Source organism: Sarcophilus harrisii, chromosome 2, assembly GCF_902635505.1.
Source record: "Sarcophilus harrisii chromosome 2, mSarHar1.11, whole genome shotgun sequence".
Taxonomy (NCBI): Eukaryota; Metazoa; Chordata; class Mammalia; order Dasyuromorphia; family Dasyuridae; genus Sarcophilus; species Sarcophilus harrisii.
In genome coordinates, this window is record NC_045427.1 from 490,442,467 (window position 1) to 490,466,618 (window position 24,152).

Genomic DNA, 24,152 nt, shown 5'->3' on the forward strand with positions numbered 1-24,152 from the left:
TCCATGGCCTGGATGGGCTGTCCCAGTAGTTCAAACGATTAGGTAAAATCGGGCTCCTTGGGATGCCAGACAGAGCTGGAGTCTGGCACTGTGCTTGCAGCCTGTTTGGTTCCTGAAGCTAAATTAAAATCCTATTGTCCTGGGTGGTTAATATTTCATGCTCTTGTTTCCAGCAATTAAATTGTGTCATTGTGCCAGAATAGGAGAGAAAGAGGGACCCTCCTGGAGGTACTAAAGTCATAGATGCCCTTTCTAGGGGGAGAGGAACAAGAATTCTCTCAGGTTGGGGGCTGTAATTGCAAAGTGCACCAAATAGGAGGATGAAGGAATTGGGATGATTTTGCCCTCCCCTCCAAATTCTGATTCATTCTTCTCTGCTATAGCATCATTCTCAAAGTGATGGGATAAGGAAGAGAAATAGATAAGCATCCCTTAGGTGCTTTCTCTGGGCTTTCTCTCCTGAATATAATGCATGCTCAGGAGACTAGTTCTACTCCCAGCTCTTCCTTAGTCATGTAACAACTTTTTTGAACCTCGTTTTCCTTAAGTATAAAATGGAGATATAATAACAATAATAATTCATTGTAGTATCTCCTTCAAAGGGATTTTGTGAGGAAAACACTTTATAAACTATAAGAAAGCATATAAATATGAGCTATTTTATACACACACACAGATGTGGTACTTTTAAGATTAAAGATTTACAAGGTACTTTCCTTTCTTCAATCTTATGAGGTAGTTAGAGCAAGTATTTTTATCCCTTATCTTACAAATGAGAAAGCTCAGGTTCAGAAAACTCAGAATGCTCAGAGGGGCTTAGTTATGTGCCCAAGGTCATATAGCTACTTAGTGTAGATCCTGGGATTTAAGTCTGGCTGACATGTCACTCAGCTGCTCCCCATTACTGACTGGAGAAAGTTAAAAATCCTAGCATTTGAGGGTCAGCACAGACTGCCCCGACCCTATGCCTCCATTCTTATATCAAATGATACCCAGCATGAACTCAGGATTGTCTTGTAGTGTCTCAGTGACCCTAGCTCTGTGCCTTTATTCATTCTATTTCCTGTCCCTGAAATATTCTCCCCCTTCTACTTATCTAAATCTTCCTCATTCTTGGTGGCTCAGCCCAAGTCCCATCTCCTTCCCACACCTCAGTTACCTTTTAATCCAAATCTCTTGTAGTATTTACTGTTGTCATTGCTTTTTGGGCATTGCAACCCAGTACCATTAGTTGCTTCCTCACCTGAACATATCCTAAGTGCATTTTGAGCTCCCATTAGTCATGTGGCATTTCAGAACCACATAGGAAGGATAGCAACCTATTATAAGAAATCTATCTATACTTTCAGTAAATAATTTCCCAACCAGCATATCACAATCCCAGCATCCTCACTTTTCCTGGTTTGCTAGGTCTGGTATCAGGTATATATCATATGGAAGGGACTTCACATCTAGAACCAGAAAGTAAGAAAGAATCATGTTTACAAACCTGAAATAACTACCTTAGAAACAGATCTTTATCTGTTTAATCTCTGTAAGGTAAGGAAGGTTATGTGCAAGCAATAATGATGATAATAATAACTACCATCTATATAGTTTATATATTATGTATGTATATGTTTATATAGATATATATGTATAGATATACACACATACATAGCTATTTATCTTCTTTTCTGTGTTATCCTCCCATTAGATTGTAAACTCCTTGAGGGCAAGAACTATCTTTTTAAAAATTATGTTCCCAGCAATTAGCATGTTACCTGGAACACAGTAGGTACTTAATAAATGTTTATTGGCTAGATGGATATAGTGCTTTAAAGTTTGCAAAGTACTTTAAAAATAGTACCTCTTTAAATTCTCACAATAACCCTGTGATATAAGTGCTATTATTTCTAATTTACTGATGGAGAAACTGAGGCAGATTAAGGTTAATTGACTTGCCCAGGGTCACAGTTAGTAACTGTTTGAGCCTGGGTTTGAAGTCTGGTCTTTTTAATTTACGTCTAGGACTCTATGTATTGTGCTATCCTATTGTCTCACTAACAGACTGAGCTGTAATCCCAGTCCTAGACTGGATCACCCAAACATTAAATAGATTCTGAGTCCCAAATTCCAAACCCAGACATAATCTCTAAGGCATTTTTCCAGCATTAAGACTCAATGATTCTGTGAATATGGAGAAAGAATAAAAAGCATAAAAACAATTGGATTAAAATGAAGGAAACCAGTAAATCATATATTTGAAGAAACACTGGACTGGGGGCTATGAGACTTGTTTCATTTCTGCCACTTTCTCTGCCTATCATTGAGGGTAAATAACTCTCTATTTATAAAATGTGGGAGAAAACGAACCTTGGAAGTCACAGAATCAGTGAATATTTGATCAGGAAGAGATTTAGACATTATCTAATCCAATCCCTTCATTGGATAGATAAAGAAAATGAAACCCAAAAAGATGAAGGGAACATCAGGTAGCTGGTAGCAATGATGTTGTAGCATGAGGATCAATTGCCAAGACTAGGTCTCGAGTTCAATGTTCCCTCATTCAAGCAAAGACTGATTTACAGGTGAAAATTTAAGCATTAAGCTAAATTAGGTTAAGTTCCCTTCCAATTCTAATGTTCTAATATCTTATGACATTATGAACACATTCCATGGGTGTTGTAGAACCATTCCCTGCCCATATAGGATAGGAGATTGATTAAGAGATAGATGATTTCTAAGACCTCTTCTAGTTCTGACATTCTAGGAATTTGATTGGGCTCAGCTAAGTGCATATTAAATATAAATGAAAAAGATGTGACAATGTTGTATTTGAGGAGAAAGACAAGGGAAATGGAGCCAGAATATGGTGGAGAAATAGTGTTAAACTAAACCATCTTCCCAAGTGACTTCTACCATTTGCATAAGCAGATTTTTCATTGTTTATTTCTTATTAATTCATATATTATTCATCATCACAGCCATCCTTCTGAATTAGTTTTCATTTTTTCCCCTTAAGTCTAATGAAAGCAACCAGATTGGCTCCAAAGACCTAAGTCTATTGCTTGGTTCTTCAAAACCTGATATCTCTGAGATGCCGTCTGTGTCTAACCTGGCCTCTCAGGCTGCTCATCAGTTTACCATATTTATTTATATGCTAAGTCCTGGTTTATTGCACAGTTGCTAATTTCATTTCCTTCTCTTAATTAAAGTTTTCCTCTAATCTGATTCTTGCCTTTGCCGGGGGGGGGGGGGGGGGGGGCTGGGGTTTACAGGCCCTTTTAGCAGTTTGGTGAATATTATGGGTCTCTTCTCAGAATTACATTTTTAAATGCATATACATTGGATTATAAAGGACATTTTTGACAATATAATCATTGAATTAGTTTTAAAAACAGATTCATAAAATACTCTAAGTCACTATTGATCAGAGAAATGCAAATTAAGACAAATCTGAGGTACCATTACACACCTCTCGGATTGGCTAAGGTGACAGGAAAAGATAATGATGAATGTTGGAGGGAATGTGGGAAAACTGGGACACTAATGCATTGCTGCTGGAGTTGTGAACTGATCCAATCATTCTGGAGAGCAATTTGGAACTATGCCCAAAGGCCTATCACACTATGCATACCCTTTGATCCAACAGTATCTATACTGGGCCAGTATCCCAAAGAGATCGTAAAAAGGGAAAAGGACCCACATGTGCAGCCCTTTTTGTAGTGGCAAGGAACTGGAAACTGAGTAGATGTTCATCAGTTGAGGAATGGCTGAATAAGGTATGGTAGATGAATGTTATGGATTATTATTGTTCTGTGAGAAACAACCAACAGGATGATTTCAGAAAGGCCTGGGGAGATTTACATGAACTGATGCTGAGTGAAGTGAGTAGAACCAGGAAATCATTGTGCATAGCAACTACAAGATCATCCGAAGATCAATTCTGATGAACAAGGCTCTTTTCAGCAATGAGGCGATTCAGACCAATTCCAGTAGATTTGTGACATCTGCAGCCAGAAAAAGGACTATGGAAACAAAATGTGGATCAAAATATGTTATTTTCACTTTTTTGATTGTTTGCTTGCTTTTTATCTTCTTTCTCATTTTTTACCCTTATTAATCTTACCAGGTACAACATGATAAATGTGGAAATATGTATAAAAGAATTGTACATATTTAACACTCTGGATTGCTAATTCTCTAGGGGAGGGAGAGTGGGAAAGGAAAGAGAAAAATTTGGAACGCAAGATTTTTCAAGGGTGAATGTTGTCTGCATATATTTTGATAACAAAAAATTATTATTTAAAATTTAAAAAATAAAGGCACCCAAAAAATTAAAATATGATTATGCCATAAAAAGGGAATAGATTTAAAGCTGAAAGTCACTGAGTTGAACCTTATCCTTTTACAGATGAGGAGACTGGGGCACAGAATGGTTACATGACTTGTTCAAGGTCACACAAGTCATAAGTAACAGAGGAATAATTTAAACCAAGGCCCTAATATTCTATTTAATTCTAACTACAATACTCTTTTCACTATATTCTCTGGATTATTAACTCTCTAAGGGCAGAGACCAGTAATATGCAGTTTCCTTTGGTTCTACCCACAGTGTTTAGAGCTTTGTACCTAGTTGGTACTCTGATGTCAATTGATCGATTGTCCTTCCAAATGATAGTTTTCAATAGCCCTAGCTCCTGAGAAAGAGTATTAAGGTACATTTGATGTTTAGGTGCATCTGATGATAATAATAATAGCAAGCATTTATATAGTACTTAGTATAAGCCTGGCACTGTGCTAACCACTCAACAAATATTATTTCATTTGATCCTTACAACAACCATGGGAGGTTGGTGTTCTTATTATACTTATTTAACAAAAGAAGAAACTAAAGCAATCTAAGGCCAAGCTAATTGTCAAAGTTCAAACAGCTAGTAAGTGTCTAAATCAGGATTTGAACTCAGATCTTCCTAATTTCAGGTCCAGTGCTACATCCACTGAAGACAATTAATCCTTATTAGTCATAACTTTTAAAAAGGAGTCAGGGTGAGCTTGAGAGGTGCAGCAGCATCTTTCTTGTTACAGTTTCTCCATCCAGTTAAAACCTATTCATCTTTTTTGCTCATATTAAAGGTGTATGACCATCTACCCTAAATTAAAATTCTAAAACTGGGTTGAAAGAGATCTCAGAGGACATTTGGTCCAATTCTGACATAGTCTGAGCTTGCAGATGGGCCTATCTCTGACAGATATGCTTTTATTGGGAAATTTGCAATCAACCTTAATTTCAAACTTCATTTTACAAGTGGTAAAACCGAGGCTCAGGGAGGAGAGCAGACTAAGCCCAATCTATGATGCTGCTAGATGCTTCTCTCCTATCTCTTCCCTTCCAGTTTAAATAACACAACAAGTCGTCCCCCAAGGGATGCAGTTTATGGTCATTCTTGGAGAGGAGTCCCCTATGGACTTTTTTTGGATCTGGAAGTAGACCTATTAAAAATTTACTTTGTTTATGACTGTCTCCATCACTTACTCAGGGTGCCTAGAATTAGCCCAATTCATGGAAAGATTGACTTGCCGCTTAATGAAAATGATGTTTTTTCTTCCTATAATAGGTGTACAATTTCAAAAGTATTTTTAAACTATTTCAAAACACTTTCTCATCTATTCATTTTCTGCGTTGTCATAGTAGCTGCATGTGGTAAGGAGGGCAAGTATAGTATTTATACCCATTCCACAGATGAGGAAATTTTACCAGAAGTGACTTGCTTAATATCACACTCTAAGTCAGTGGCAGAATCAGGCTGAGATTACAGTGATTCTTACTAGAATTGACCTTGAAGGGCCACTTGCATTTTGCTTTTGTTTCAGTTGGGCCCTCACCAGACAAGGCAGTGAGAGGGAACAAAGAGGGTATGTAAAAATATTTGTATACGTTTGTTAGTATTTGGCATACAATGAAGCAGAACTTAAAAAACAAAACCTTGTTTCTGCTCCTAACCACCCCCTTAAAAGCCTGTGCTTAGAAATTCCATGCATTTTAAAATAAAGACATCATGGAATGAGAACATTCCCTCCACCGCATCCCCCACCAACAGTCTAATGCCATCCCCGCTTTGGAATAGCTCTGCCAGAGGGTGGGGGCTTTGCTGATGGGGCAGTTAAAGAGGAGTTTAGCATCCTTTTTATGAAGGCTGGAAATCGAGGTAGAAGGGCCATCCATAAACAACCCCATTACAGCCATCAGAAGACAGCAAGAGAATTTCATGGAAATATCTGTAAGGGGGCTGTGGATATTTATAGCTGCTGGCAGGATGTTTAGAAGCACGATGGGAGGCCTTCATCTCAATACAGAATGTTAAATATGGGAGGAAAATGTATTTGCTTTGTGACAGAAGGACTTCTGGTAGTCAGCCCATCAGTGAGCACCATCTATTGAATTCCCGGGCTGGTCTCAGCATAAGCAGAGTAGGCCCAAGGGATATGATACAGGAATGCCTTAGGCAGCAACTTTGTCATTTTACAGATAGGGAAACCAAGGCCCAGGCAGGTTAAGGGATTTGGATTTCTTTTTGTCTTGCTTTAAATCATGTGCCAGCTTTTAAACTGTACACATGAGTGATTTGTAATTTTTAATGCATGGTTATTTTATTTATTGTGTTTGTTTGTTTTGCAGGGAAGCACTCAGGGTTAAGGGACTTGCTCAGCTCATACAGCAGTGTCTGAGGTCAAATTTCAGCTCAGGTGCTCCCAACTGCATGGCTGGTCCCCTCTCCATTATGCCATCTAGCTGCTCCTGAATGTCTATTTTAGTAAAGATTTCTATATTTGTCGAGGAAAAATGAGTGGAAAGGTACTCAGTAGTCCCTTGAATTAATTAATCATGCTTATGAGAAGGCCATGATAGTGTGGGGAGGGCTGGCAGCAGAGAAGAGCTTAGGTTCTAGTTCTGCCTCTGAAACACGGTAGCCGTGTGACCACCAGCCGGGAGTTTAACCTTCTAGCGTCCCAGGCAGCTAAGGCATTAAATTACCGATGACTTGCCAACCTGCACTGGTGTATAGAATTTCCATATTGGGATTTCTTACATCATTGAAATCACATGTCATTGGTTCATACATGCAGATAAAAGAGCCCTTAGAAGTCATCTAGTCTAGATTTCTCATTTTACACATGAGAGAAGTTGTGATTTTTGAACCCCAAAATAAGGCTTTTTTTTTTAACTTTTATCTCTATTCAAACTCATACTTTTAGATTAGATCCAACATTCTAGCTTGGCTGGAATAACAACAAAAGATGAAAAAAAATAGGAAGAATAATAGCTCTTTGTGACATGGGGCTTACCAAGATACTACCATCCCACTGGAGATAGAGAGCTTAAGCAAGTTGCAGACGTGGCATCTGGAGAAAATAGAATTAAAGAATGTTAGGGTTGGAAGTCATCTAAAAGTCATCATCTTGCTAACCGCTCCCCATTTTGCATATGGGAAAATGAAGCTGAGAGGGGAAGTGACTTTTATGGTGAATCCGTGACAGAAGAGGAAACCTTCAGGATGTTTGCATGGCAAAAATCAATCCTGTTAGGTAGAGTGCGGAAAAGCAAACACTAACAGAGTCCAGAGACACAAACACAAGTCCCTTCTTTTGCCAAGATAGCTACGTGACCACCTTCATTTTTCTGAGGATAATTTTTTTTTTTTTATTTGTAAACTGAAGGACTTGAAAATTTTCCATCTGTAATGAATCTATTGTGATGTGAATCTATTATGAAACTGAGTGGTGCCTTCCTGGCAAGGCTATATGAATTACCATATATTCCAATGTTTTATTGTCCTGGAAAGCCATGGTCTGAGAGATGCTGGAAAAGCCCCCACTCTAAAATATAATCTCCCATACCCTAAGCTAAGGTTTTTGTTTTTCTGCCATTAGAATTTTATTCTTTTGAATAAAGAACAAAGCATTGCTCTTTATAAGCACTTTTAAAGAATCTTTTCCCCTTTTAAAAGACATATCTTCCTGGGGGTAAGGGTACCAAGACACTAACATGATAATGATAAGCAATTAGTTTAGCTGTGGGGAGGATGCAGGGGTGGGAGGGATTCTATGAATTGCAGTTCAGAGATGTGGACAGGTGTAAAGAAGAGAGGAAGAAATATTTGATATGATGGGTTAAGATCTTGGCACCTGCTTGGGAATGCTAGAGGGCAGGTCCTTGTTTTTAATTTTGAAGGATTCTGGATTACAGTCCAATTTTCTATAGCCAGCACGTGACTTTGTGTGCTAACAGGAAAAATGCTCTAAGAAGCTTATAGATGGAAGCTGACAAGGCTTCTCAGACATTAACTGGTGCTTATTCAGTCATTTTAGCTTAATTGAATCAGAAACATATAGATCAGATTGCATTGCAAATGGATCAGGTTTTTTGAATTAAAAAAAGAATAGTTTCAGGAGAGCACAAGAGTTGTTCGGGTCTCATTAAATCTCATGTAGCTGGAGGATAGTAATGGGAGTTCTATTATGCCCCTTCATACGTCTGGGTTACCCACCTGTGCTAATCTTTCCCATCTTTCCCAACCTCCAGGGAACTCAAACGATAACAATATATTTATATAGTGCTTAACAAAACACTTTTAAGTGTAGTAAGTAGTATTATCTCTACTTTATGGATGAGGAATTAGGTCAGGTAGAAAAGGAAGAGTCTATGTACTGAGCTGCTGCTTTGGGTCCTGGATTCATTGTGGGACATGTGATTCCTAAATTAATCAAATTTCTTATCTTCTACCTATAAGTTGTGGGTGGTCATTCTCTTCTCAGCAGAGAACTCAGGATGATACAGGCTGAGAGGTTTGGGTCCTTCCCCACCCCACCGGTGTTTCTAGTAGGACAGTTTTTGGCTGAGACAAAACAAGGGAACATTGAGTATCTCAGTGCATGGCAAAGGGGGAAAGGGAGTTAGGGAGGGAGCAGGGAAGACAGAGTGGGGATACAAGATCAGAGTGAGTGAGTCTAGTCTGATAGGAGGTGGGGATTTTGAGACACTGTGTTGTGGTAGAAACACTACTGAACTAGGATTCAAGGCTTATATTCTTTTTTTTTTTTTTAAATAACTTTTTATTGACAGTCACGGCTTATATTCTTCTAATCCTGGCTCTGCTACCAAATATGCTATGTGAACTTGGCTGAGCCATTTTCACTTCTTGAGCCTCAGTTTACTCATCTGTAAAATGAAACTATGTAGAGAAGCTCAAAGGTTCGTTCCGATTCTGAAACTCTGTTTTCTAAGGAATTTCTGATAATTATTACTGTGCTCTTTGCTACATCACCAAGATGATCCCCTAAGTTAACACATCATCTTTTAAAATGCAGTTAAGTGAGGCAAATGGGTGGCACAGTGGCTAACACCTTGGACCTAGAGTCAAGAAAACCTGAGTGCAAATATGGCTTCAGACTTTAGGCAAGTCCCTTAGCTTCTATTTGACCCAGTTTTCACAACTGTAAAGTGGGGATAATAATAGCACTTACCTTCCAGGGTTGTTGTAAAGATCAAATAGGTTATATTTTGCAAAGTATTTAGTACTAAGCACATAATAGGGACCGTATATGTGCTAGTTATTATTATTGTTGTTATGTAGATGCCCCTGGAAGGATGATGGTGTTAAATGAGCATTTAATATGGTCATTCTCTCCAGCATGTGCTTGACTGCCAGATCTCTTCCCTATCTGATAGTAAGTAATCTGAGATCTGGGTGCAGTGGGAATTTGTGGGAATGTGAGAGAAGGGAGAGATCCTTAAATTATTTACTTGATCTGTTTAAACCTTGTTTTCCCAAATTATACAAAATCCCAGTTCAGCCTGGGTTATTTAATCCAAAACTCAAAATTTGTGACATTTGCATAACTGGGATTTGTTCCCTGTCTATACTTAATAAGGAAGTTTGTAATAGTTGTAGTTTGTAATAGAAGAGTCCAAAATATTCAAAGTGATGACTGTTCCTCAAAAAAGTGCATATGGTGATGTGTTAATTATAGAGATGGAGATTGGACTAGTGATGGTAGTAATATATGAAGTCCAAGAGCACTGAATGAAATACAGTCTTCTAATTCCCTTGTGCTATTGCCATGGGGGCCTGGTTAACTGGACATTCTCCAAAGTTCTTCTGTGTTATCATGTCATTTCTGTGATCTCACTAATTCATCACAAAGGCAACTGAACTCTCTGATGTTCCCTCCCCTTACCCCAGGTGATTCTGTCTCTATTCCTCAGTGACTTCTAAATTAAATTGTCAAAACATGTTATAGAGAGAAATATCTCCAGAGAGGGAAACACTTCATCCTTTCATCCCATCTTGGCAGCAAGGCCAGTTTGATCTGAGAAAATACTTGCCCAGTCTATTATCTGGCTCTTCGCCTTTCATATGCCTACTTTTCATGACCCATCACAATGAAATCCACCCTGGTGAGTGCTGAGGACTAACAAATGTTTTCAGGGTGATTGGAAAGATCTGGAGCTATGGCTATTTGGGACCTGATAGAATATTTGTGAATTGGGAACAAATGTTTTTACTCTAGAGTTACCAGCAAGCAACTTGCCATTAATGTTCAGTTTGGTGCAAGCTGTATTATTATTGGGACCTCAGTTTCTCCCTCTATAAAATGAGTGTGTTGGACTAAAGTCCTTTCCTGTTTTGCCATCATTGTATGACTCCATGAATAGCTCACAAGCATAGTGTTAATTTAGTTTTACTGCTTTAAAATGCTATGAAAATATACAATAGTCATTTCTTTGTTACTGAGTATTTCTAGAATCACCACATTTTAACCTATCAGAACTTGTACTGTTTTGTTATTAAAAACACCAAGAAAGGCATTAATGTCCATCATGAAATATTCAACAAGGAAATTGCATAAATGCCTTGGGTTCCCAGAAATGGTGCCAAACATTCCCTGCATTAAGAGCTTCCAAATACAGGCTATTTTATAAATCTTCAGAGGCTATTATCATGTGACTGGACAACTCAATACCATTTCAGCATTTATATCATTGTTTATGGGAGAGGGAGAGGGAAATGAGCATAGGGGGACAGAAACAAAAAGAATCCCAGAAAAATAGAGATTTTGTTATTCTCTTTCCATGTTTTTGTAACAATAATCATGTTGGGGATGGAACATTTAGTATTTCACATAGGTAATGCCTGTGTTTTGAACTCTTTTTTCATACTCTCAGCAAGCTGTGAGCTCTGATCATTGTCCCTCCCCAGTAGTGGGGAGGAATTGTGTTGAATTACTTAAATTCCTTCATCTTATCTCCTCTTTTGTCCAACGGCCCCTAAACAGTGTGGAGCTATAGTTACAGGGATCCCAGTGACCAGAGATGCGGATCAAATCCTATGGCCAGTCTATGACAGGTTTAGAGGCTCAATCTGTGGAGAGAACTTTCAAAGTTAGGACTAAGCTTAATTCTGTAGTTATGTTAAGAATCTACTAAGATAGAGCTCTGTGTCCAAAATGGTGAATCAATTGATCTATGATTTTCAGGGTAAAATATTTAGTTTATAGTCATAATTTGGAGAAAATTTATCATCAGAATTAAAGCTCAGTCTCTGACAAGATTTAGAGTTTAGTCTTTTTCTAGTATAAGGGATGCTGTGGTCTTCTTGGAGCTTCTCATATCCCATTATGAAAGCGGTTGCTTATTTTTCCTTTATATTAAGGTATGGTTATAATTAAATCTAAAAGGTTCTCATAGAGGTAAAAAGAAATGAGGGAAGGCAGAGTAAGAGCAAGACCTCTTTAACCTTGCTTACAAAGTTCTTCTGAAGTTTCCATGGACCACCCACTATAACACTGTTTTAAATTTGACTTAATTTGTTGACTCTTATCTTTGTTTATGCACAGATTTCTCTCTTTTATTTTCCTCTAGGAGAGACTGTGTGACCTTGATTAAGTAGCTCTTCCTCACTCTCAGCTCTAGTTTCTAAGATCTCTTGAACTTCAAGATTCTATAACATTCTATAATTCTACAATATTCTTATTTTTAGTAGTAAAGAAAAGATGCTAAAAATAAAGATGTTTCTGTTCTTTGGAGAAGGATATGAGAGAAAGGCACGATATAGGGAGGCTAAATCACTTCAACAAACATTTATTAGTGTCCTGCTATTTACAGAGAAATGTACCAGGTAATGAGGAAGGGAAGTTTAGGTGTGACATAAGTCCTTGCCATCACAGGGTTTACAGTCTGTGAGGGGATGAGACATCAAAAAGAAACCATATCGGAAGGTGTACATTAGACTTGCAAAACAGTGCTACATTAGGATAGGTGGGGAGAATTTTACTGATTGGGGTATCAGGGAAGGATTCATGGATGAACTAGTTTTGATTGGTCTTTGAAGCATGGAATAGGAATTTAGCAGGCAAAGTAGGTTGGGAAGAAGGGCATTCTAGTCATAAAGAACAGTTTAACAAGAGGCTGAATATGGTAGATTGATGCCACATTGTGGAGGATCTTGAATACAAAGTAAATGAACTTTACTTATTTGGTGGATGGTACAGAAACACCATAAGATTTTTGAAAGGAGAAGTTTGACTTAAACCAAAATCTCCTTCAGGAAACTAACGCAGGTGAATTTGGTATGAAAAAGTAGATAACAATGGAGGGCTTCTTGAACTTTTCCTGTTCATGATTCTCTTTCTTCCAAGAAATTTTTACATGACCCCAGATATATAGGTATATAAAATAAATATGCAAATCAAACATTTACTGATAATAAATCATAATTTTGTGATCCCCACATTCAGTTATGAGACCCCCCATGGGGTTGTTAACCACAGTTTAAGAAGCTAGATGCTAGAGTATAAGTCCAAAGCTCATTTGTTCTATCCTTATAGCTATTTTATTGTTTATCCAGTAGGGTTAACGCCTAATGAGATGATTAAGAATTGAGTATACTTCAGAGCTGAGGTGTTAGCTAAATTATATGTGGTTAAATAAGGAAAATGTCACTCTACCACATTGTCCTCACTTGGGCTTAAACATTTGAAACAACTGATTTCTAACAATTGGTTAGAAAAGTGAGGATAATTTAGAAAAACTGAGCACTCTACTGAGACTTTAGTTCCAGATCTACCACTAATTATATGTCATTTTAAACAAGTAAATCATTTCCCTTCTCTGAGTCTTACTTTCCTTATCTGAATAAAGAGGGTTGGAATAGGAAAGAATTAATTTTAATTTAATTAAAAAGCATTTATTACATGTTTATACGTACTAAGTACTGTACTAAGCATGGAGGATAAAAATGCAAAAGCAAAGACAAGCTGTCCTCAAGGACCTTACATTCGAATAGGGAGATATGATACACATAGAGGAGTGGTGGCAGAGAGGATTTTGGGCCAGAAAATTACTGAGCTAGTCAGTAGAATCAAAGGAGAGGAGACTGAAATTATATATTCATTATAGGAACAAAGACAGAATTACTTTGATCAAGATACCAGAAGTAGAGTAGGAAAAGAGGAAGAAATGTTAGAAAGGATACAGGCATGGTGGTGAGGCCATTGGTAAGGCTTTTTAAGGAAAATAGCTGGGGAGTTGGGAAGAAAATGAAGCATGACTGGAACCTTTCTGAAGTAGTGGGTCAAGAGAGGTAGACACCAATCCATAGAGCAGTGGCCCAGGGCAGAAGTTCCAGAGATAAAAGGATTAAAACCTCTGAATCATCATGGTTTCTGGTGTGGGCAGCATGATATGGTGGGCTAATGTTAAGGAAAAAAAGTTAATGTTGGATTCAGAAATGTTGAAGTCATTTGTACAGAGATAATACTTGACCCAATTTATGAAATTGCCTTGGGAAAGGGAAGAAGACTCAAAATTAGAGTCCTAGGAAACATCCTTGCTAAGTGGGATTAGGAGATGGCTGATGGTCTGATAAAAGAGAGACAAAGTAGTCAGATGGGTAGGAAAAGAACCAGAAGCTGTTCAGCAATTACAAGCTACAGAGAAGTCAGGGAGTGAAGGTCATTTTAAGCAGCTGAGATCTTGGAGAGAGAAGTTTCATTCAAGTCCTGAAGTTGGAAGTCAGATTGTAAGAAGCTGAGTGGCAAATGGGTAGCATGGAAGCAGAAATGGCAATGACTTTCTAGGATTTTGAAAGTGACAGAGTGGCTGCACATATTACAATCGTGAGAGACTGGCAGGTTTTAAAGGATGGGTTTTCTCGGATAGAGCCCGAACTGTTATGCCAAAGTTCCCTTTTAATGGGGTGACCAGTTCCTCCAATTGTCCTATTTCATAATTCTGCCTTAGGTTATAACCGTCCCCTCTTAATGTTTGAGATAAAGGTTTTATAGACATTTCTTAATGGTTGACAAGATAAAGGTTTATCCATTTCAGATGTCATTAGAATATCAGTAATGTCATTGTTCTTGTTATTCCATAAAAAAGCTTGCTGCCCCGATACTCTGGGCTAGACTCTTTGAGATAATAGTCTCGTCTAGCCCTGGGATCAACATGGATGCATTGGTCCCAGTATTTCTCTCCATTTAATAAATTATTGAATTGGTCTCTAATCTCTGTCTTGCTCATTTTCTTCGGCATTACAGAACTAAAACTTTGGATCAGGGCTATGCAATGGGCAGTATTCTGGGGATGAGGGAATGGAGAGATGTCTCCTGCTTACTCTGACCTCTATGCCTCTTTGTAGTGACTAACTTCTGAAGCCCTATGTGTGGCCCAGCTGGGGGACCCTTGTAGGAGTGGGATGCTTGAACTGGAGTGGAGAGCAGTGTAATGGACTGACATATTCCACCAGTCATTCATCCTGAGCTCTTAGTCATTTGTAAAGATATACTTAATATTTGCACTTCAAAGGGTGGTTTGAAAGAAAGTGCTTTGCTAAATTTGCACTCTAAATGTGAACTTAATGTGCCATTTCCTCAGTTAGGACTTGGTAACAATATAAGGGTTATTAGCGAAGTTTTATAAGTACGAGTAATGTCTTCATGATTTCCAGATGGACCTCAGGCAATATATCTAACTCTTTTCTTTGAGAGATGAAGAATTTGAGAGGTTGGTGACTTGATTTCTCCAATATCACAAGCTAATTGAGGAACAGAACTTAAGACTTGGGACACATTAGCTTTTAATGATCTTAAGCCCAAATTTATGTCCTTGTGAAGTATTTAACAGAAGCTATCCTTGTCCTTTGGTTGTTTTTGTGCCTGTCATCACCTTTCTAAATTAATTATAAGTAGGAGCAAGATTTTGCATATAATAGATGCTCAATAAACACTTGTTTGATGATCAAATACTGTGCAAATATAATTATTTCTTATAATGTCTGTAGAATCTGAAATAAAGGAAGGAAACAAGCATTTATTAAGCATGCACTCTATGCCAGGCCCTATGCTAAGCACTTCACAGATGTTAACTTATTTGATGCCTCAAACTTTAGGAAAGTACTTTCATTATCTCCATTTTACAATTGAGGAAATTTAAACAATTATGGATTAAGGGATTTGTTCAGGATTATATTCTAGGCAGTATCTGAGATTAGATTTGAACTCAAGTTTTCCTGACTTCAGGCCCAGTAGTCCATCCATTGTGCTGTTTCACAAAGAATCTCATCTTTTCTCAAAAAATTAAAGTTATCAGCAGAGATTAATGTGATAGAGTATAGAATGGAAATTGTGATTCTTTTCTGTGTCTCTTATGCAAATTCTGCGTGGCCTTTTTCATTATTTCCACATCCTCACAGTTGGGCTCATTACCAAGACACTGGGGCTTAGGTACAGAAAATTGTTCTTGAATAATGATGTACAGTGGAGTAGGGGAAAGAATGCAAAGGATCTGGTTAGATCTACTGCTAACTATGACCTTGAACAAGTCTTTTCACCACTCCTCACATCAGTCCCTCACATATGAAATGAGGCCCTGGGACTAGATGAATTATAAGATGACTCCTAGTTCTAAATCTATACCCACATGTCCTTTTAGGAATAGGGACAGGACCTGTAATTTTATTGGTGTAGGAATCTTCCAGTGAGAAGCTGCTTCTGTCAATTCTCTCCAAATTATGTAGTCTTAAAGGGTTGTCCATGGTATTGAGAAATTAAATCATTTATTCAGATAAACTGGTAGCATGTGTCAGAGAAAAGACAGGAACCCCCATCTTCAAGGCCAGTTCTCTACCCACAATTCCATGCCACCAAATGTGCCGTTAAAGGAATGTTTATTTTAATCTATTCAATCTAATCTTCAAATCTATTATTTCATTGTTGAGAGTAGTCAAATCAAATCAAAAAGCATCTATTAATTGCTTATTATGTTCTAGGTACTGTGCTGAGCCCTGGAAATAGAAAAGCAAGCAGAAAGAAAAATGGTCCTTGTCCTCATGAAACTTATATCTAATGGAGGAAGACAACCCATAAAAGGAAGTTGGGAGGGAGAGTGGAGGTGGAGGAAAGGTATCATGTCTAGGTGGCATAATGGACTGCAGACTAGTGAGAAATGATGAGATGGCTGGTCTGGGCATAGTCTTTTTTTTTTTCCTGAGGCAATTGGGGTTAAGTGACTTGTCCAGGCTCACACAACCAGGAAGTGTTAAATGTCTGAAGTCAGATTTGAACTCAGGTCGTCCTGACGTCAGGGTTGGTGCTATATCCACTGGGACACCTAGCTGGGTATAGTCTTTAAATATATATACCTTGTTAGATCATATTTGAGGGTTACTGTGGCCAAATAAAAGCATTTGTAGAACCAACCTGTCAATGAACCTCTCTCCAAGTAATACCAGTTTATACTTAGTAATACTGGTTTATGAACAACAGATACACAGCCCATCACTGGACTGCTACAGTAAAGTACCAAGATCACAGGATCTTCTATTTAGATATGACATTGATCCCAGAAGCCATACGATTCAACCCCTTCATTTTACAGATGAGGAAACTACTCTTATTAGGAAATGGCCCTCAGGAGAGCTTTGCCACCAATGGATGAGCTTTATCAAACACTACCAAACTGGAACTGTTTCAAGTAGGGACCTACTAATGATTAGAAGGAATATTTGATTAAAACTTCCAGACTCTCTAGGATGGATTGGATCCCTAGGATTCATTCAGTCTATCTTCCTAAATCAAAGGAGCATTCAGTTTATACATCCTCTTTCAGAAAAGAGCCAGGATCTTAACTTTAAAGATGTCAAGAGAAGGAGATTGCACATTTTCCTTCCACAGCATTCCCAATGCTATATAACCATCTACAATTCAATGCAGTAGGGGATGCCATTGTATGAGGGGTAGAAAGTAGTGGAGCAATTTTGTTTTTATGTTGACACAGGAACAGGTAAGACTGAGGGAAGAAGGAAAGTATAGTAGTCAGAAAAGAAGGCTGCAAAAAGATTAAACTTTTTCCTCCATGCTCTCCAGGGTCTCTTCCTTCTAAGTTGAGGGGAGATGAGATTTTTAGATTTCTAAGTAAGTCTCCCTCCTCATCAATACAGTAATAGTTACAGACTTTATCTCCACCAAACACCAAATTATTCCTCTCTTTCAAAAGACCCTGCCTTCCCAGTTCCTCAACATCCTCAGCTACCATGACATCTTTTTAAAGTCTGGGATGACCATGAATAGGGATTTTTGTACCTCACCCTTCCCCATTATCCACCCTCTATTTAACTGAATTTTGTTACAAGTACCAAAATTACTAGTTATACTTCTGAGACCTAAATGTCTTTTTAGGTGCAGAGAAAGCAGACTGAAAATGAATGAGAAAGAAGAAATGATCCATGGGACAAACTCCCATATGATTCAGGAAAATTAGTAGCAGAGATAGCACTAGAAGGATTGGCCTCAGTAAAAAAGACCACTTTATTTTTTTTTTTTTATCAGAGTTTGGAGTAAAGAAGGACAGAGTAGAATAAGTAGACAATGCTGAAGCATCTATTAGAGACCATTAATGAATTCACACAGAAGCCTCCCCAGTTTTGTAGTGAAGGTGGAGGTGACATCATTTGCTGAGAGAAAGCCAGTTGGGAGAGCATACTGAGGAGAGGAGAAGGTTTAGAAGAGGTTTGAGGGGATATGGGTTAACAATTCTATTAGGGCAGAAGATAAGATTGCAAGTAGTTAAAATAAATTTGTAGTGACTCCAAGTTTCTTCATCTATGAAATGGGAATAATAGAACTTTCTTTTTTTATTATTATAGCTTTTTATTTACAAGATATATGAATCGGTAATTTTTCAGCATTGACAATTGCAAAACTTTTTATTCCAATTTTTCCCCTCCTTTCCTCCACCCCTTCCCCCAGATGGCAGGTTGACCAATACATGTTAAATATGTTAAAGTATAAGTTAAATACAATATATGTATACATGTCCATACAGTTATTTTGCTGTACAAAAAGAATTGGACTTTGAAATAGTGTACAATTAACCTGTGAAGGAAATAAAAAATGAAGGCGGACAAAAATAGAGGGATTGGAATAATAGAACTTTCACTGACTCCCTCATAAAATTGCTACTAAGATCATGTAGAATGTAGCTAGTATTTCCTCAGTGAAGGACTGACCTTTATGAAACTCCATTCTCTATCCCTTTTGCCACAGAGATGTTTACTGCACATGCACAGGGAGAAAGCCAAAGTTTCTCCCATCAGAACGATTTCATAATGAAGGCTTCTGCTGGAGTTCTGGGCCCCAAGGAGAAGGAGACAAACTGAGCTATCAACATGCAGTCACTCATGAGCGAGAGCGAGAAGACATGGCACCTGAGATAAGGTGAGCCAAGAGTTGCATCAGAGGCTGGGAGTGATCTAGACCCAGTTGGCTTGCACACTAGGATGGAGTGAGATACCTGAGGGAAGCTCACTGATGTCTTTAACTCTAGGAGACATCTAGGAGTAAATTCCACTCATGACAAGAGACCAAATCCATCCCTTCCTTTGTTAAGGCCACAAGTCTTAGAATTTCTCATGAGATTTATTCATGGGCCTGGGTACTGTAGTCATTTGAGAATGGCAGATGTTGTTTTCTGTTGCTTTATTATTTGGTTAAATGTTTTACTTTTCAGGGCTCCTCTTTGGATGGGTCTGTTAACCTGCATGGTGAGCACTAAGTACCTAAGCCTGAAATAATTTCAGAAGTTGCCAATTTTTAACTGCATGGGAGCAAACAAGGGAAAATTGGTAAATATCCATTAAAAATTCCCACAAAATTTATCCAAGTCTATCAGGGTTCAAAGGTGATAACTTTTGAGGGTTAGAGAGAGAACATTTAGGGTTAGGTTAATTATCGTAATTATTGCAAGCAGCTTCCCTTAATGGATATACAGTCAGCCTTGGAGTCAGGAAAATCTAATTTTAAATCCTGTCTCTAAAATGGTAGCTCCATGACCACGTTTAAGTGCCTTACCTTCTTAGGGTCCTCTGTGACTCTGTGACTATAAACTGTACAATAATTGACAGTTCTACAATAGGAGAAGCAGTTTCAGTAGGAATTCCTTATGCCAGTTAATTGACATGTCTGCTTTAAATTTTTTTTTTTAATATTATCTTCAAAATAGAGACTCAGCCTCTTTTGTGTCATGGTCCCCTTTGGCAATCTGATAAATTCTATGGACCTCTTTTCAGATTAAGATTTTTAAATGTATAAAATAAAATACATACAGAGGATCACAAAAGAAAATGATTATGTTGAAATAAAGCTGGGATTTTTTTTCCCATACAAGTTCATAGATCTCCTGGAATCTATCCAAAACCCCCCTGAGGTTTCTGAATTCCAGTTTAAGAATCCCTTATTTAATTTCTTTTTCAATTTTAATTAATGTTTTTTATTTTGAGCAATAATGGAACACCTCATAGTAGAAATGGCTTCTTTCTTTTCTCTTGGATTTCTTAGAGTCAAGACCCCTTCATAGTAATGATCTTTAGATTAGGCTGCTAATTGTTTATTCCTTGATACTACTCCCAAGCATGCTTTAGAGTGACTTAATACGATAACTGTTTCTACAACCCAGTTAATTTAGATTCACTACAAGATGTGACAGAGTTAGCAGCAGAATGGGACATATATTTTTGTATGTTATTGTATATTAACTGGCATAAGGAATTCCTATTGAAACTGCTTCTCTTATTGTAGAACTGGCAATTATTGTACAGTTTATAGTCACAGAGTCACAGAGGACCCTAAGAAGGTAAGGCACTTAAACGTGGTCATGGAGCTACCATTTTAGAGACAGGATTTAAAATTAGATTTTCCTGACTCCAAGTATATTGAAGGAATTCATTTTGTATATATTTGTTCCAAGAAATTTGTTTTCTTTTTTCCTCTAATGAAATGGGGAGGGAGAGAAAATAAATTTTTGTTAACTAATATAGAGAGGTAAGGGAAGTATTACAGATGTGAGTTGTGGCATGCGTTTTCAGATGAGGTCACTATGTTAATAGTTTTACTTAACTTTTACTTTGTTTCAAGAAACCTCTTAAAGTGTGAGCAATCTATAAATGTTTGAAATGTAAAAACAAATTGCATCATTATGAATTTAAAAAGGATTCAGAGTGAAAACACATTTACAAAGCTAAAATTCCTTTTATGCATCCATTCTGTTTACAAAAGGTCTAACTGGGATTAAAACGTTATTAGTTCAGATTTCATAAATTTGGAATTTCTATCAACTCATATTTATCAAATACCTCTGTGTGAAAGACATTGCCAATCAATCCATCAACATTGGTTGAACGCTTACCATGTATAACATTGATAATTCAAACTTTTAAATTTAATTTAACTAAATAACTTTTTAATCTTTTTAAAATATATAATTATACTCAAACAACTGCTGTATTGATTGTAAATTATTCTTATTTATTCATTTAAGCAATTCCCTAATTCTTTGTCAATCACAAAGGTTGTGAGTTTACATCTTATTTTCTTCTTAAAGGCACATTTAACAAATTGTTATAGTTCTTTAGACACTTGGAATTGCCCATAACTGCACTGAGTAAGAAATTTGGATGATATGAAGCTCCCAATACCAAGATAGGACAGACTGGATAGCTCCTTGTGCTGTCATCTAGTTCTAAGATAGAATGATTTTCATGATAACCATTCAGTAGATATAAAAACCTTCAAGCTGGCAATTAGCTTTTACTACTTCTTTCAGACAAACATTTCAGTGTTTGCAATGGGAAAATGAATAAATGGTACAGACCAGCAGTTTTATTTCTGTGCAAGAATTTAAATTCACCCGAAGACCCCAGCTTTGGGGATAAGAACTCACTATTTGAGAAAAATTGCTGGGAAAATGAGAAACTAGGTATTGATCTACATCTAATATCATACACCAAGATGAGGTTGAAATGGGTTCAAGATTTAGACATAGTGATATTATAAGCAAATTAGAACACAGGATAGTTTACCTCTCAGATCTATGGAGAAAGAAGGAAAGAAGACCAAAGAAGAACTGGCACTCATTATTGAACATCAAATAGATAATTTTGATTATATTACATTAAAAAGTTTTTGTATGAACAAAACTAATGTAATCAAGATTAGAAGGGAAGCAATAAATTGGGAAAACATTTTTACATTGAAGGGTTCTAATAAAGGTCTCATTTCTAAAATACATAGAGAATTGACTCAAATTTATATGAATTTAAACCATTCTCTAATTGATAAATGGTCAAAGGATATGAACAGACAATTTTCAGATGAATAAATTAAGCCATTTCTAATCATATGAAAAGATGTTCTAAATCATTATTGATCAGAGAGATGGAAATTGAGACAGCTCTGAGGTACCACTACATACCTCTCAGATTGGCTAAGATGACAGGAAAAGATAATAACGAATGTTGGAGGGGATGTGGGAAAACTGGGACACTGATACATTGTTGGTGGAATTGTGAACAGACCCAGCCATTTTGGAGAGTAGTTTGGAACTATGCTCAAAGGGTTATCAAACTGTGCATACCCTTTGATCAGGTAGTGTTTTTATTGGGCTCGTATCCCAAAGAGATTTTAAAAGAGGCAAAGGGACCCCATGTGCAAAAGTGTTTGTAGTGGCCCTTTTTGTAGTGGCAAGAAACTGAAAACTAAATGGATACCCATAAATTGGAGAATGGCTGAGAAGTTATGGAATATGAATGTTAGGGAATATTGTTGTTCTATAAAAAATGACCAGCTGGATGATTTCAGAGAGGCCTGGAGAGACTTACATGAACTGATGCTAAGTGAAATGAGCAGAACCAGGAGATCATTGTACATGGCAACAGCAAGATTATATGATGATCAATTCTGATGGACGTGGCCCTCTTCAATAATGAGATGATTTAGGCCAGTTCCAATGATCTTGTAATGAAGAGAGCCATCTAGACCTAGAGAGAGGGCTGTGGGAACTGAGTGTGGATTACAACATAGCATTCTCACTTCTTTTTTTTGTTGTTTGCTTGAATTTTATTTTCTTTCTCATTTTTTCCTTTTTGATCTGACTTTTCTTGTGCAGTACGACAATTGTATAAATATGTAGGCCTATATTGGATTTATATGTATTTTTACTATGTTTAACATATATTGGATTACTTGCCATTTAGGGGAGGGAGTGGAGGGAAAAGGGGAAAATTGGAACACAAGGTTTGTAGGGTCAATGTTGAAAAATTATCCTTGCATCTGTTTTGAAAATAAAAAGCTTCAATTAAAAAAAATAAAATCAAAAAAAGAAATAAGAAAAAAATTTAAATTCAATTTAAAAAATCAATCCAAATTTATTATATGAATTCTTATATGCAAAGCCCTGTGATGGGCAATTAAGATAAAAAATTTAGAAAAGACCCTATCTGTCTTCAAGGAGTTTTCAAGTTCCTAATGGAAGGGATATGGCAAAGATGTAGAAGGGACATCTAATCCAAGGTGTACAAATGGTGTACAAGATAGAAGTGATCATGAAAAAGGAGAAATCCAAAGTAATATAAGGAAATCCAAGAAGAGATAGATCATTTTCATCTAGGGAAAGGTAAAAGGCCCTGAATTGAGAATAAAAGTTTGAATTCTGGCTCTGCAGTAGTATCAGAGTGACTTTCTACAAATCTCTTCTTTTCTCTGGGCCTGAAGTGTCTATCTTCTTTGGGACTGCTCTACTTCTAACTCTTTTGCAACTATGATCCTTTGAAATTTAAAAATTTTATTTAGATCCAATGTAGAAAGGTACAACATTCTCCTGCTCCATCATTTATTCATTCATTCAACACTTATTAAACTATATACCATTATATCATGCAGGGTTTGAATTATATCTCTTTTCAGAGATCATGAATGTTCTTTCTTATTCTCATTCATGTAATAGCATTTTTTCAGAGCAAGACAATTTTTAAAAGTGCAAAGGAAGGTGGCCTAATCATACCAGATCTAAAAAATATAATTTAAGGTGGCAATCATCAAAACCATTTGGCACTGGCTAAGAAATTGAATGGTAAATTCATAGTGGTCAAATTAACCCAGATTCCATCTTCTGGGATAAGATTTGACTTATTTTTGACACTATTTGACAAAAATTTCTGGAAAAATTGAAAGATAGTATGGCAGAAACTAGACATAGACCAACATCTCACACTCTTCATGTTTTAGACCTAAAGGGTGATATTATAAGTAAAGATACTATAAGAAATCAAGGATAGTCCACTTCTCAGATCTGTAAAGAAGTAGAAATTTATGAATGAAATGAAATACAAAATGGATCATTTTGATAACATTAATTTTTTTTTCACAAGCAAAACCAATGTAGCCAAGATTAGAAGGGAAGCAGAAAGCTGGGAAAAAATTCTACAGCCAGTGTTTCTGATAAAGCTCTCATTTCTAAAACATATAGGGAGTTAAGTCAAATATATAAGAATACAAGTTACTCCCCAGTTAATAAATTGTCAAAGAATATAAACAATTTTCAGATGAATAAATTAAAACCATCTATAGTCATATGAAAAAATAGTCTAAATCACTATTGCTTAGAGAAATTTAAATTAAAGAAATTCTGAGGTACCAGATTGGTTATCAGATTGGCCAAGATAATAAGAAAAGATAATGATAAATATTGGAGGAGATATGAGGAAAGTTGGAGACTGGTGCATTGTTGGTAGAGTGGTAAACTGATCCAGTCATTCTGAAGAACAATTTGGAATTATACC

General features: G+C 36.9%; 1 protein-coding gene across 1 annotated transcript in view; it reads left to right on the plus strand.

Moving 5' to 3' along the window:
- The first annotated feature begins 10,230 nt into the window (after nucleotides 1-10,230).
- UBAC1 (UBA domain containing 1) overlaps nucleotides 10,231-24,152 on the plus strand; it is a 70,578-nt gene continuing 56,656 nt past the window's right edge. Inside the window, exons 1-2 of the mRNA XM_031954959.1 lie at nucleotides 10,231-10,441; nucleotides 18,586-18,756. The gene's annotated coding sequence lies outside the window, so the exon portion shown is untranslated. The remainder of the gene's footprint in view (nucleotides 10,442-18,585; nucleotides 18,757-24,152) is intronic.